Here is a 14,295-nt window from a genome sequence, read left to right as displayed (position 1 = left end):
CCCGCTGCATCGGGCTGACACTTGGACCCCAGCTAGCTGGCTGAATAAAGACTTTGCTTGAATTTACATCTCTATGCCTGTGTAGTTTGTTCTCTGGGGAAGCCTCGGAAGCCTGGACCCTAACAGAGGAAGGTGTCCAAATTGAGGTGCATATACATGAGTCTCAATATTTAAGTTAATATTTGTCACAAATTAAGGTAACAGACTGGTAAATAAAATATGTTTATCCTCCTACCTTGACAGATATACCCGTCTAAGAACAAAATGGAAAAAGGAACAAAACACATGCAAACAATCGTGGATAAATAAATTTCATTTTCTTAGAAAGACTGTGATTTGCTCTGGAGAAGGAGAGGAAACAGGAATATGGATTGCAAAGAACTTCTCCCTCCCTCTCTGGGCTGCCGTCTGGCTCCCTTCGCTAAACACACATGCAACCCATAGACACCATTTTCTGTTCCTCTTTTCGAGAGGAGAGGTCCTGCCAGGAGCCTAAGGCTGTACATACCATTATCATGCCCATTTTGCACATGAGAAATGTGGCTGATAAAGGGAAGAACTCCCAAGATTGTGCACACATTTGGGGGGAGGGCACAGGACTTGAATTAAGCTTTAACTCCAAAGCCCCCATTTTTAACCAGTTCACTGCATTTTCTCCCTCCCTCCACCATCCAAATTGTACCAGCTACCCAGCTACGTTGGCAGTCCTGCCCCAGGTCTCCCACTGACCATGCTCTGCCCAGCCCTGACCTCACACTGTCTTTCACAGTGATCAGACGAGGCTGAGCTCAGAAACTGAGGGGTCAGCCTTAAGATGGCTTTAAAGGAATCAATGCCCAGGCTCTCCAGTCTCACATGTGCTCTTTCTAAATCTGATCCGAGCACATTCCTGATGCGCAGAAGTGCTCTGAGCAAACCTGCTCACCCCCTTCCTCTGCCCCTCCCCTAATCACCTTCTCCCACGCTACAAAACGAAAGCCCACCTTTTCCCACCCTGAATTTCACTATGATGCAGTGACCCCAAGTCCAAACACTCCGAGAAGGGTCATCCTAAATACTGGAGTGAGTGTTGAGAAAATGTCTGACCCTGAAGCCTGGAGATAGACGCTTCCATGAGCCTAGGAGCTTCCAATTCATTGCTTTCAACAATATTACAGCAGGACTTAAAGTCCGTTGTCAGCTCATAGATTCTTCAAAATAAATTTTCTGACAAATTACTGTGGGTTTTTGATGCATTTAAACTCAGGAGTTTAAATAATTGAGTGACATTGCTGTTCCAAAACTCTTTCACTGCCTTCCATTGAGTCATGTGTGAACAAGGTCTCTCAGAACTTAATATCTATTAAAAAATGAAAAATAAGAAGAGTTCATACTGAACTCCGTATCATTATGGTAATAAGTAACTTCCCCCTTTTGAAGAGCCTTTTTTAAAAGCCTTACCCCTCTTATTAAGAGATGCAGTCCAATAAAATGTTACTTTTTGTGCTCAGTAATTATTTCTCGTATGTTAAGCAATCTGTGTTATGCGGATCCATTATACTAATAATAATTACATCACAAATTCAATCTAGAAGAATTTTTTTAAGCCCTGAAAGCCTCAGGGTGCCAGGAAACCATGGTTGTGCTTCAATGTATATACAAGTTTGTTTGCAGAGAACCGTGATAAAATGACCAATAAACATTTTTGAAGCATAAAAATCTATTTCATTTGAATAAAACTGTGGAAATAATAAAAAGATATTATAAATTCAAGGAGGAAAAAGAGACAATGTAAAGTTTTAAAGAAGAACTTTTTCACCCATTTTTAAATGAATAATAGTGGGCATCACACTGTTATGGTCTTTAGATTCCATCGGTTCCAATTTCTAAAAACACGTAACATTTCTATTTTGAAACATCAATATTAATAATACACCCAAACTAATATTCTTTGCAACTAACTATTTAAATTTACAGGGAAAAATCTTGAATGTCAGCCTCAGACTGTGTGAAAGGAATTCCTAGTTTTTTTCAAAATTCCTCTGAAGTGGTGTGCACGCACAGAGCCACTGCCGCCAGAGGCCCGTGTCGCCGCTGCCGTCACCAGTCCCGGCTGCCCTGGTGCCCCCGATTTAGTGCTTTTCAGCCACTGGATTGCTTGCAGAACCTCACAGCAGCCTGGCCTCCCCAACTCGACTTGCAGCAGAGAGTCACACACTTTTTTGTGTCTCCATCTCCAAAGCTGGCGAAGTATAAAATAAAGCTGAGCCCTGCCTGCAGTGTCTCCAATCTGCCCCTTCTTAACTCACTACGAAGAGCTGAGCTCAAGTCTCACACCTGTTGGCTATTGCAGGTGCTCCACAGTCACTTCTTCAGCTCCTCTGGGTCTTAATTTTCTCACCTGTAAATAGGGTCAAGGCCACACACCAAACGTATCTATGTGACAGGATTTTTACAAGGCTCGTTAGGATCATCTTTCCTCCTAGTTTTAACTCCTATTCTCAAGTTATTACCTTGCAGCCTATTTGCTTGTTCTGAGCTCACAACGCTCCCCAGAAATAGAAGAGCAAAACCGACTCCCGACAAAATATCGATGTCCCTCCAACCACCATCCCAAACAAGTGAACCTATTCCACCTTTCTTGCCCAATGAGCCAAATGTGGTCTAAAATTCCTTCACAAAACCCACAGCTCTCCAAGTCACCACCAATTAATCTTCAAGGCCATTTTCCTTCTGATGTGTTTGATTATTGATTATTGAGCTTCTGATGCCACCTCCTCTGGGGCTCGGGGGCCCCATGGTAGAGCCCTGTGTTCTGGAGAATCACACTTACTGCAGCGTTTGCCTGCAGACTGAGGAGCAGGGGTAACTTCAGAAGTACAGGCATGACAGGGTGCTCCCCTCTCCACGAGAGAAGCGGGGAAACGTGTCTGCATGGCCGCAGACGCTCGCGGCAAATCCTCCCTTCCATCTGCGACGGCCCTGCAGAGCCTGCCAGCACTGTTTCAGAGCTGTCCTCGTTGGCTTGCTGTAAGGATCCGACTAGGACAGAATCCACTGTTCTGCCCGCTGCTTCCGCTATGCAAGAGGACTATTTTATCAGTAAGGAGACCCTCTCATCCTGGGAAGTTCCAGGAAAGCAAACAAGAAAAGCAGAGTGACTCAGTCAATAAGCCAGGGGAAGACTCTCAGCAGTTGCTCTGATTCCCCCAGAGAATGAAGAAGACACGCCAACCTGTGTCCCAAGGAGACAAAACTGCCACAGTTCTGGGCCTGATCTTGAGGCCCACAGCCCCATCCACAGCCCACAGCTCCTGGGCTTGCGCGCCAAACCTGCCACGGCTCAGTATAACTCTGTCCTGAGAATGAAGAACACGGCTGCATGTCCCTACCCGTGTGCTCTATGTGTAAACATGCCCACACACACAGAGCTCAGAAGGACTTACACACTGGACTTTACTGTAATTTGAGTCTTGGTTCTAATTATTACAGAAGCCACAGGATAGAAGGCAATGCAGAGCCCTAGGACTGCCTGGGAAGCTGCTAATCCTTGCTAGGTAGAAAACACATTGCTGGTTACACTGCAGCAAGCTGACTCTGATATTCAGACCTTACTCCCCCTGAGGCCGCTGCCTTGGAAGTCTTGGAAGGAACTAGAGGGTTCCTGCCCTGGAGGAAGTCAGCTCCTCCGTGCCAGGCTCTTGGCTCAGTGCCAGGGATAGAGCAGTGAGCCGCAGTCAGAATCCCAGAGGGACACAGATACTCAAACAAGAAAATTAAATATATTGTATATCCAACAACAAAAAGAGGCGAGGAGAAGAATGAAGCAGCAAAGGGTGTGAATAAGAGGTGCCTGTGTCGCGATCTGAGACAGTGAGGTCGAGGCAGACCTCCCTGGGAGCTCACCTGGGAGTTCGGACTTGAGGGAAATGAGTAAGGCAGCTATGCTGTTACCTGGGAAAAGAGCGATCAGGACAGGAAGAACAGTGGTGTGAAGGCCCCAAAATAAGGTCCTTCGTGCATATGTTGGTTATAAATCTTAAAACGGTGTCAACTGAGTGAATCTTCCTTTCTTAGGTCCTATAATGCACTTGTGATTTTTCTAGAAAATATTATTACACTCATCCCTCCAATGGCAAACATTTGCCTCACTGCTAAGAATGTGCTGCTCTGTGTCCAAGCCTGTCTGGGGGTGCAGTAACTTTTCATCTGATCCCAAGTTGCAGTGTGATTGTTTTTGAAGACATTTTAAATGGCAATTAAGCCTACGGTAATAATAATGCTCATCATTCAACTCATAATATAAGCCACTGAGACCAGGTTCACATATGTTGGGACAATGACAGCTACATCACACCTATGGCCTGGTTGGCAGCAAACCTAAAACGCCAGGGCAAGGCTGAAAGACTCATGTGTTTAGAAATTTGGAAATGTGATATGACTAATAGACAAGGGTAACTGATTAAAAGATTAATATACAAAAGCCAGCCCTGTTCTCAACAGCATAAAACTGGAAACAACCCAAATAATTCAACACCAACTGGAGAGTGAATGAATAAACGGGTGTGTTTACACAGTGAGATATTAAGTGAAAGTAAAAATCTATTCACTACAGCAGCATGAAGCGATATGCACAAAGCATGGCTTAGCGAAGTGAAAGAAACCCAGAGAGATGATATAAGGCATGATACCCTCTTGGTAAACTTGAAAACTACAAAAGCTAAAAAGTACTCCTTAAGAGTACACATAGGTGCAATGAAACTGCATGAAATGAAAAAAAGGGAGCAATGACAGGTAACAAAAGATTCAGGGAGATGGTTACCTTGGGTGGGGGAGACGGAGGGACAGGTTGATGGGGAACCACGTGGTTAAATGAGGTCTGTAGTCAGATTTAAGTACCATTTTGGATGCTGCGTGGTGGGTACTTATTACATTATTAAGGATAAATAATAAACAAATAAAGCTGGGCTATGACTGCACCAATAAGAGTGTCTCGTGAACTAGCCCTCGGGGTGGTAGCTGGCTCCAGCGGCCGCTGCCTCCATGACACCTTAACATTCCTTCTTGACTCTTCAGGTGCCTAGTTAGTAATTTTATACCTAGTTAGCTTTTTATTTATATTTAATTCTCTCTGTTCAAATAGCCATATGGCTTCTATCTCCTTACCCTGAATTAGTACAAGCCCTCTCTGCCTGCCATTTGAAATCCATGTCAGACAGCCTGGAGCTCTGTAATATCCAAACCTGCAGTTTCTGCCCCAAGCTAAGGTGGGTGGGAACAGAGTCCCGCCAGCAGAGATGACAATGGGAGGTAAGACTTGAAGCCTCTGCCAAACAACAACTCCTGTTCAGCAACCTTGCCGGGAAGTGGAGACAGTTATGCTCAAAGAGAAGATGTTTTTCATCCCCCTATAACATGGAGAACAAGACAAACTATGGTCACCATAGATTATCCCTCCACAGGGGACCAGGACAGGCCATGTCTGATCACACCCAGATGTTCGTGGAGTCCCAGTGAGCTGAGGTCCAGACTCCTGTCCTGCTCCCCACACCCTATCAGGACACCATCAGGAGCCTCTGAGACAGTGGGCACCCCAAACCCGAGCAGGAGGTGCAGTGCCTCTGTGGCTAGAAAGCTGCCGAGCATGAGGCTCCAGGGCACTAGCCTCATCGTATCATCTCCCATAAGTATGTAGGTCTTCCCGTGGGACTTAGCACAGGCCTCCCTGTAATCTAGCAACATTTGTGTACCTTTTCCTCTCTATTGCTACATAACACACTACCCTCAAACCTTAGGAGCTTAAAACAACCACTTCTCAGTTCACAGTTTCTCGTAAGGGCCAGGAAACCGGTGAGCCATTCAGCTGGATAGTTCAGGCTCGGGGTCAGGCAGGAGGCTGCACTCAAGCTGTTGGCCAGGGCTGCAGTCTCTGAACACTTGACCGGAGATGGAGATTTTGCCGCCAGGTTCACTCTCCTGGCCGCTGGCAGGAGGCTTCTGGTTCCTCCCCGGGTGAGCCTCCCCACCGCGCCTCACAACATGACTTCTTCCCTAGAGTGAGTAATCCAAGAGTTAGAGACCCGGATGGAAGCCACAGTGGCTTTGATAACCTGATCTCAGAGAAGACGCACCCCAACTTCTACCACATCCTGCTGGTCACATAAACCAACCCCAGGGTGATGTGGGAGGGGGCCACACAAGGCCATGAATACCAGGAGGTGGGCTACCATATCTGATTAGTTGTCTGTACCCTCTATCTAACAAGCCCCTCAAAGGCAAAAGCTGGATCTTGCCCACCATTGTGTCCCCTGTACCTGCCACATAGTCTTATGCTCTGAGGTAACAAATATGCATTTAAGACATGAAGGCAGAGATCCTGAGGCTGACATTGTCTTCTGGCTATGGTGATGAGGTGTTCGGTCTTTCTCTTGTCTGTTTCGATTATTCTCTATCCCTGGTCCTAAATGGAGAAGCTGGCTTTTACCCCCTTTCCTTCCCGCCACCATCCTCCTTTCTAGAGACACAGACAGGCACTAAGGCAGCCCCCTCCTCTTTCACCCCCACTGCTCAGAGCAATACTCCATCGTTCGTGACAGCAACCAGAGAAGGGGTAAGAGAATTTGTCTCCAGGCTTCCCTGGCACTTGCCTCCCTGTGCCTCCCTTTCCCCTTGTGAAAGCCGCTACCAGCAGGATTCACCCTCTCTCCCAGCATTAACCTCCCCGTCAGAACCCATCCCCAATCCCTCCTCACTCAAGACATCTCTCCCTTCCACCCAACTACGGTAATATCTGTGATAAAGTATCTGCCCAATTGCCTAGTCCTAATTCTGGCAGATGGCAAATAATAATTTCCTTCTCATCTTTTCAAAACTAACAGACACTTGGTCAAACAAACGGAAAATAATTTATTTGCAAAAGCCATCCTGCAAACATTTCTTTGCTGTTATTTATTCCGTCAGTTCTTCCCTAATTTGCCCCAGGAACACCTGCAGTTCATTCTGTTCCCCGCCCCTCAATTTCTATGACGTGATCACAATTCAGAGGCCAGTACCAGGCTGAATTTATTCAACAGTCATGAAGCAAAAATGCAAAAGTTGAACCAAAGTACCGCTAACCAGCTGTTTGTACAGTTGAATGGAGAGCAGCTTTTATTAAATTACAGGGCCAATGTTCCTTTCATTTCCTCAATGAGAATGTCATTCATCAATTGTTATGCGGATTATCTTAATCAGTTAATTTCACAATCTATAGCTTTGAGGCAATTTCACAGCATTATGTAAAGCAGATGGAGCATTTGAGTTTTTGAAAGAGCCGGCAATTTGTTTTTTGAGCCCCGGACATCCCACGGGCCAGGAACACACTGGGGCACTTGGACGCACTCAGCCCCTTGGAGGTTTTCTCTTACTCATGCTGGGTTACTCCCTCGGAATGCAGACTCACACTGCCCCCCTTTGCAGAGTTCCAATTGTGTCTCCTGACTACAAGAGCTTCCTGTGTTCCAGAAGAAAAAAATATATACAATCAGCTTCTTGGCTAGACCCATCAGAACAACAGGAAATAGGTATGGGGAGGGAGTGCTGAGGCTGTGGGCTTCTGGCAGCACACGCTTTTTCTAGAAAGGCTCTGCTTTGAACATCATGCGTAAGTAGCTGGGCCAGGCAGTCTGACCTGCGAGAAAAACTCCTCCAAGGCCGTAGTGGAGGTCACCACTGCGAGTCTGACAAGCATTTCTTCCGGGGGCCGTGTGCTGAGGGCAGCAGGGGTTGCCAGACCCCTACTCCAGGCCCCGCCCCCAGAATCGATCACAGCATCCAAGGTGCAGTGCACGGCACTGCAGTGTTGGGTACAGAACCCCACAAGTCCATGGGATAATACTGTGAAAGAGACTAAAGGGGTTTCGGTGGAGGCTGGTGGCCTGACTCCCTTACCTGCAAGCTCTGTGACCCCGGGAAAGTTTCTCAGCCTTTCTGTTTCTCACTTTTCTCTCCTGTAAAATGGCGATGGTAATAATGCCCACCTCATTAGGAGCAAATGAGTTAGATTTTCAAAGTGCTTAAACCAGTGTCTGGCTCAGGTTTAATTTTTGTGTTCCACTTAATGACTGGGAGATAAATAAGAGCCTGGTACTGGCCTCGCAATTATTACCAAGTCTGGGAGTTGGGGTAGGGGTGGGGGATGAACTGCATATGTTCCAGGAGAAAATTACAAGGGAACTGGCTGAAAAATGAAAGAATGAAGATACTTGTGCAAACCGGCATTTGCAAAGAAATTTTCTGTTTACTTTACATGTGAGGAACAATTTAGACTTAAAGATTTACCATACAATTGATAGTTCAATTTAATCAAGTGCAGATATAAAACGCCACTAATTTTCACAGTCTCCAAGGGAAGGAGCTTCATTATTAAGGTAGCCGCCACTTCTAGGAATTCTCAGGTCATAGTTATTAACAAAATGTAGATAAGTCACTGGGGAGAAGCAGCAGCTGGGGGGAAAGTCCACTGCTGTACCCTTTCCTAGCGCCCCTCCTCATCCTTATGCTGCCACAGCTGCTCTGACGAAACTACTTGGTGGGGCAGGGGTTTAGTATTGCCTCCCTTTGCCTCAATAGACTGTAAGTCCCATGAGGACAGAAACGTCTGTCTTTTTAATTTTCACATCTCCTTTGCCAAACACAATGCTTGCCATAGAGTAGGCATTCCACGGATGGATGGATGCAGAGACAAAAGAAAAGATGAACACATCTCAGGACCAAAGTTTGTAGGCTGACCCTTCGAATGGAGAGATGCGTGCAGTTCTGGGTGCTCAAGGAAGGATACACTGATGTGTCTTGATCAGGTGTGAGGTGGACCACTCAGTGACAGCTCCAAAGTTTGTGGCTGATTTAGTGTTTCCCCGAATTACATCAGATGCAAGATTTTCCTAATAAGGACATCTCCCATCCTCACTTGCATTCAAAAGTGCCTCCTCAAAAAGAGAAAGGTGGAGCGACATTACAGCAAGAGGCCCTGAAATGAAGCATAAACCCAGGTGCCTCTGTCTTTGTGACGTAGCTGACGCCCTCACTCCCTACCAAACAGCCATGTGCTTTTCTGCGCTTCCCAGACCCGCTGCTGCAGGTGGGAGCAATGTGACTAGTTCTGGCCGATGAACTGTAAGCAGACATGATGAGTGTCACTGTGAAGCCAAAGCGGGTAAGAGCCCGTGTACGTGCCTCCAGAGGATATAACTACAACACAGAGGCGTCTCACAGCCTGAGTCACCAGTGACCACACGAAGCCCCCATCCACCCATGTTGGACATGTGGAGCTAGAGAAAAATCAACCTTTATTGTGTTAAGCCATCAAAATTTTGTAGCTGCTTGTTACCTTGGCATAGCCTTGCCTATGCTGAGCAACACATGCCATAATCTGGGGATGCCCCTGGGACAGGCTCATGCTCGTGATTGACAGCATTCAATTCCCACTCAGCAATAATCTATGACTAAGCTACTAAACTGGGTGCAATTAGGCTCAGCAAGATTGCAGCCATTTTCCAAGGGTCCCGTTAACAAGGACAACTGGGCTTTCAGCCTGCACAGACTCATCCTGTTGGCCAAGGATGAAGCTTCATTTCTAAAGCAGCAGTCAATCCCTCACCTTCTGGGGATCCTGGACCATTCTAACAATCTCATCCAACAAAACGATGGATACCATCCCCTAAAAATGCACCTAGACATATACAGCTACACAGACAATTTCTGGAGGTTCCTAGGCCCTCCCCTTAAAGTTCATCTGCAAATCCACTCCGAAACCTTGGGCTATGAAGCAAAGTTAAAAATAAGTACATTTCCACCAAGATATTTTTTATTATTTTGAGTAGTTGATAGATATACCTGGAAAAAGTACTGAAATAAAAGGGTACAAAAGGGTGTTAGGTGGTCTCTCTCCCACTCCTACGTTCTAGCATCTCAGTTTCCCTGCTTCTAACAGATTCTTCCACAGACTTCCAAAGATGACGTGGGTGTGGGTGTGTGTGGTGGTGAGGGGGATGCTCCTTTCTTTTCACACCAAAAGTAGCATACTGTACACATTATTCTGTCTTTTATTTTTTTCTCCTGTAATATCCCATCTTAGAGGTCATTCCTTAGCAGTATCCGGTGATACCTCCCATTTGTTAATGCTCCCCTAATATTCCTGCCCTTGTATAGCTGGTTCTTAACGATGACTACCTTAGGGACTTTTAAATCTTTTGCCGTAAAGAAAATACTGCAATGAATAACCTTGTTTGTGCTCATTTGTGAGTATATCTGCAGCAAAAGCTCTTGGGAATGAGATTGAGGGTCCAATCATGTGCATTTTACATTTAATAGATTTTCCAAATTGCCCCCCAAGGCAGTTCTACCAATTTACATCTCACAAGCAAGACCACCAAGTATTTTAATACACTACCACATTTTTCCCAGAACAGCAACTATGACATTTGTTAATTGAAAAAATAATCCATTACTTGAAATGCTTTTTGACTTCTCTTGACTAGTCCAAGTTCATTCCACAAAGTATTCTCACAAACGGTCTAAACCATACATTCACATTTAGCTCAGGCTAAAAATAAGGCACACAGATAAGCTCTTAGAATGTTTATCCATCAATGAGGGACTCTTGATAACAACCCCTATCCCATTATAAATGAAAAGACAGAATTGATGTCATATCAGAATCAAAGTTTGTTTTGATTTCAAAGGAACCACAGATGAACAAACCAGAACAGAAGGAAAAGTCAAAAAATCAAAATCCCCAGGAAAATGAAAAATGTCAACGCCAGAATCCATTCTTATTTCGATTAGATCCAGTGAAGAACTACAGGATCATAGCTTCCAGTTGTTGCTAAAGCAATTGTTCACTGAGGCAAATTGAGAAAGGTTCAACCCTGCCGTTTCCCTTCAGTCTGAACAGAACATCCCATACTTTGAGAATTGAACACATGGTACCAACTATGTTTAAAAATGAATAAGAAATTTTACTGAAGTACATGGGGAAGGAAAATAACATTTGAAACTAGATCTTTCAGCCAAGATTCTGTCCATGAGTTGCAAGGGACTGAAGCCCAAACTGGCTTCCCCCTTAAAAAAAAAATGTTTAAAGAGTCACAAAGAGAATCCTCCCCTTCCCTGTGCATTAAGGGCCTCTGATATCACAGCATTCCCTAATGGGGTTTGTGACTTCCTGGCCTACCCCTATCATGCTCCCCCAGTTCCTCCTCTGGCAGCCCAAAGTGAGACCACACTCACGTACCTTCCACAGCATCCTCTAGAGCCAGGGGGAAATGTGCACTGCAGTCCCCCAGGTTCAGCAAACGCAGGCAGCTTCCTCTGCTGTCCTTTCTTCCCATCCCCTGACATTCGGAGCTGTTCCTGACAGCTCCCTGTCTTCTGGCTCCCCCAGGCCAGAGGCAGGCACCAATCCATGTGCCCAAATGCCCACATGTCAAGCTCTCCCAAACCCCCATGTGTGTTCTTCTCCAGCAGCATTCCAGATGTGGGGGCAATGAGGGTGGTCTACACGTTTGAAAGCTCTGCTAGCATCCAGCCAGAAATGAGATGCCCACGACCCTTTACACGGGCACCACACGGGAGGTACTGCCGCAGTCTGCCCCATCCCCTAGGCCCTAGCGTTTCTGTGCTCTCTGGTGTGACTTCCAAATGCCCAACACAGGCTGGCCCCTAAGCCTGTTCAGCCTGCACTGGGCAACCTGGAAATATTAAGGAATTAATGTCCCCAAGGGAACAGCCCTTCAGTGACCAACAGGAGTTGGTGGATAAATAATGCCCCAGGCCTTTCATCCCTGGGGTGGCTAACTGAGGTACATGGCCTACACTGTCTCCCAGCATTGCCCACAGGGGTATCCCACTTGGTGACACCGTGTATTGACCATCTTCTTTTCCCTGTCCCATCTCCCTCTGCCCCTACCAGTGTTTTCTTAGATTACCTCTCAGATAAACTACTTGCATTTGAATCTGTGCCCCAGGGTCTGCTTCAAATAAAACCAATGTCAGGAAATCAAAACTTTCCCAGAATTCTGCTTATGTTCCATTGGCCAGAACTTGGTTACATGATCACCAGGGATAAGGGTATCTGAGACAAAGTCACGTTTTTAGTCGATCACATTGCACTGCAAATAAAATCAACATTGTCTTTCTGTCTCTGGCTCATTTCACTTCCCATAATGTCCTGTAGATTGATCTATGTTGTTACCAAAGGCAGTGCTTCCTTCCTTTTATGGCTGAATAATATTCCATTACATATGTCACATTTAACTCATCCATTGATAGACACTTACGTTGTTTCCATATCTTGGCTACTGTAAATAAAGCTTCTGTGAACACAGAAGTGCAGATATCTCTTTGAGATGCTGATTTCATTTCCTTTTGATAAATACCCAGAAGTGGGATTGCTGGATCATATGGCAGTTCTAACTTTAATCTTTTAAGGAACCGCCATACCATTTTCCATAGCAACTCTTATCAACTTACATTCCCACCAACAGTGCAACAGGGTTCTGTTTTTTCCACATCCTCATCAATACTTGCTCTCTCTTGTCTTTTTGATAATTCTAACAGGTGTGAGGTGATCTCTCACCATGGTTTTGCGTTGCACTTACATGATTAGGAATACTGGGCACAACTAAGCTTGTGGTGATTTGTTACACAACAACAGAAAACCACCATATGTGCAGGAAAGCTTCCAGATGGTTCTGCGAGTCTGTAAGTTCCCATTGTGCTGGGGAAGAGGGACTGCCTCTGAATCAGGAAGAGCCTGGGAGAAAGACAGCCTCCTTTGAGTTACAGACCTCAACACAAACATGAGCTGGAAGGCAGCCACTCCCGGGCAGGGTGAACACTGAGACCCTGAGCCATAGAAGCTCAGATGTACTGCAGAGGCTAGAATATCCATACCCTCTACTGTCTTTCTTTTGCCTCTAGTTTATTCTAAGGCAAAAGTCCTTACCATCCCAGAAGCCCCTGCAAGCCTTACCCTGCTGACGTCCTGAGCTCATTCCATTCCCCGCCTTACATTATATACAGGATACACCCATTCCTGCTTCCCCAGCTTTCTTTCAGCACCTGGAACATGGTGCAATTGCTCTCCTTCTGCCTGGAATGCTCTTCCCTTGGCGCTTGCCTCTGGGGGCTCCTTCTGCAGATCCAGCTGAAAAGTCATTTCTTCTTTGATTAAAAGCCATCCTGGAAGCCTTCTCTAAATCCTCAGTCCAGAGTAGGTCCCTCCATGTAATACTCTGTCCCTGTACCCTGTTTCCTCCCATCATCAAACTCATGGGAATTTGCACTTAGATTATGTATTTGGTTGTTTATGTAGTGCCCCTCTCTCTTCATCACTAGGATGTATGCACCAGTGGCAGCCGGGATGGTGCCTATTTAAACTCTGCTTCCCCGGGCACTCAGTAAGTGTCAATGGACGCATGCCTGCTTCCGACCTGAGCGGAAGTCCTTCTCTGCCATCCCTTTCCCCACTTGTCACAGGCCAGCAAGGCACGGAGACTTCAGAGTTGTGCTTTCTGAATCCCAGACAAGTCTTGGTGATCACTTATCAAGGTGGGAATATTTATGGGCCTCATTTTACAGATGAAAAAGTGAGACACAGAGACATTAAGAGGCACACAGTTTCTTAAAAAGCAGAGCCAGGATTTGAACCCAGTTCCGTTGGCCTCTAAAATCCACATTCCTCCCATTAGTGTCTGTTACCTCTGGTCTTCAAGAGGAGGCTTCTTCAGATGTCTTAACATTCTGCGCCCTCCCAGTTATCCAGTCCGTGCTAACACAGGAAGAGAAGAAGACAGTCAGAAAAATCTGCCTAAAAGGGATCTGCATCAGGTTAGAAAGCAACAGGCAGAGGATGTGCCCACCTGGAAGAACAGTACTCCTTGCAGACTGTGGTTTCCATGCAGACAGGCAGGCGCCCAGTCTTGTTCCCAGGTGTGTCAGAGATAACAGTGGTGCACAGTACGTGATGGGCATTCAATAAACATTGTTAAAGGGATTTAAATGTTAATATAATAATATCAGGAGTTCATAGGTATGTACATAGCAAGTATTAACTTGACGTGAATCCCAACACGCATAAGCCATGTCCAGGTAGATTAGGGTTTCTCAACCTTGGCACTATTGACATGTGGGACTGGATCCTTCTCTGCTTTGGGGCATGGGCTGTGCGCCATGGGATGTCAGCAGCACCCCTGGCCTCCCCTCTTTGGATGCCAGTACACCCCCACCCCAGGTTGTACCAACCACAGATGTCTCCAGACCTTTCCTAACGTCCAC

At 45.9% G+C, this 14,295-nt stretch overlaps 1 long non-coding RNA gene across 1 annotated transcript in view; it reads right to left on the bottom strand.

Annotated features, from left to right (window-relative positions):
* The window catches only part of LOC118970242 (uncharacterized), a 100,715-nt gene extending 86,924 nt beyond the window's left edge, over positions 1–13,791 (bottom strand). Inside the window, exon 1 of the long non-coding RNA XR_012131922.1 lies at positions 13,720–13,791. This is a non-coding gene — a long non-coding RNA (uncharacterized lncRNA). The remainder of the gene's footprint in view (positions 1–13,719) is intronic.
* Positions 13,792–14,295: the final 504 nt, after the last annotated feature.

This window comes from Manis javanica, chromosome 5 (assembly GCF_040802235.1).
Source record: "Manis javanica isolate MJ-LG chromosome 5, MJ_LKY, whole genome shotgun sequence".
In the NCBI taxonomy this organism is placed as follows: Eukaryota; Metazoa; Chordata; class Mammalia; order Pholidota; family Manidae; genus Manis; species Manis javanica.
Note: the sequence above shows the minus strand (reverse complement) of the source record. Positions and strands in the feature narration are given on the sequence as shown.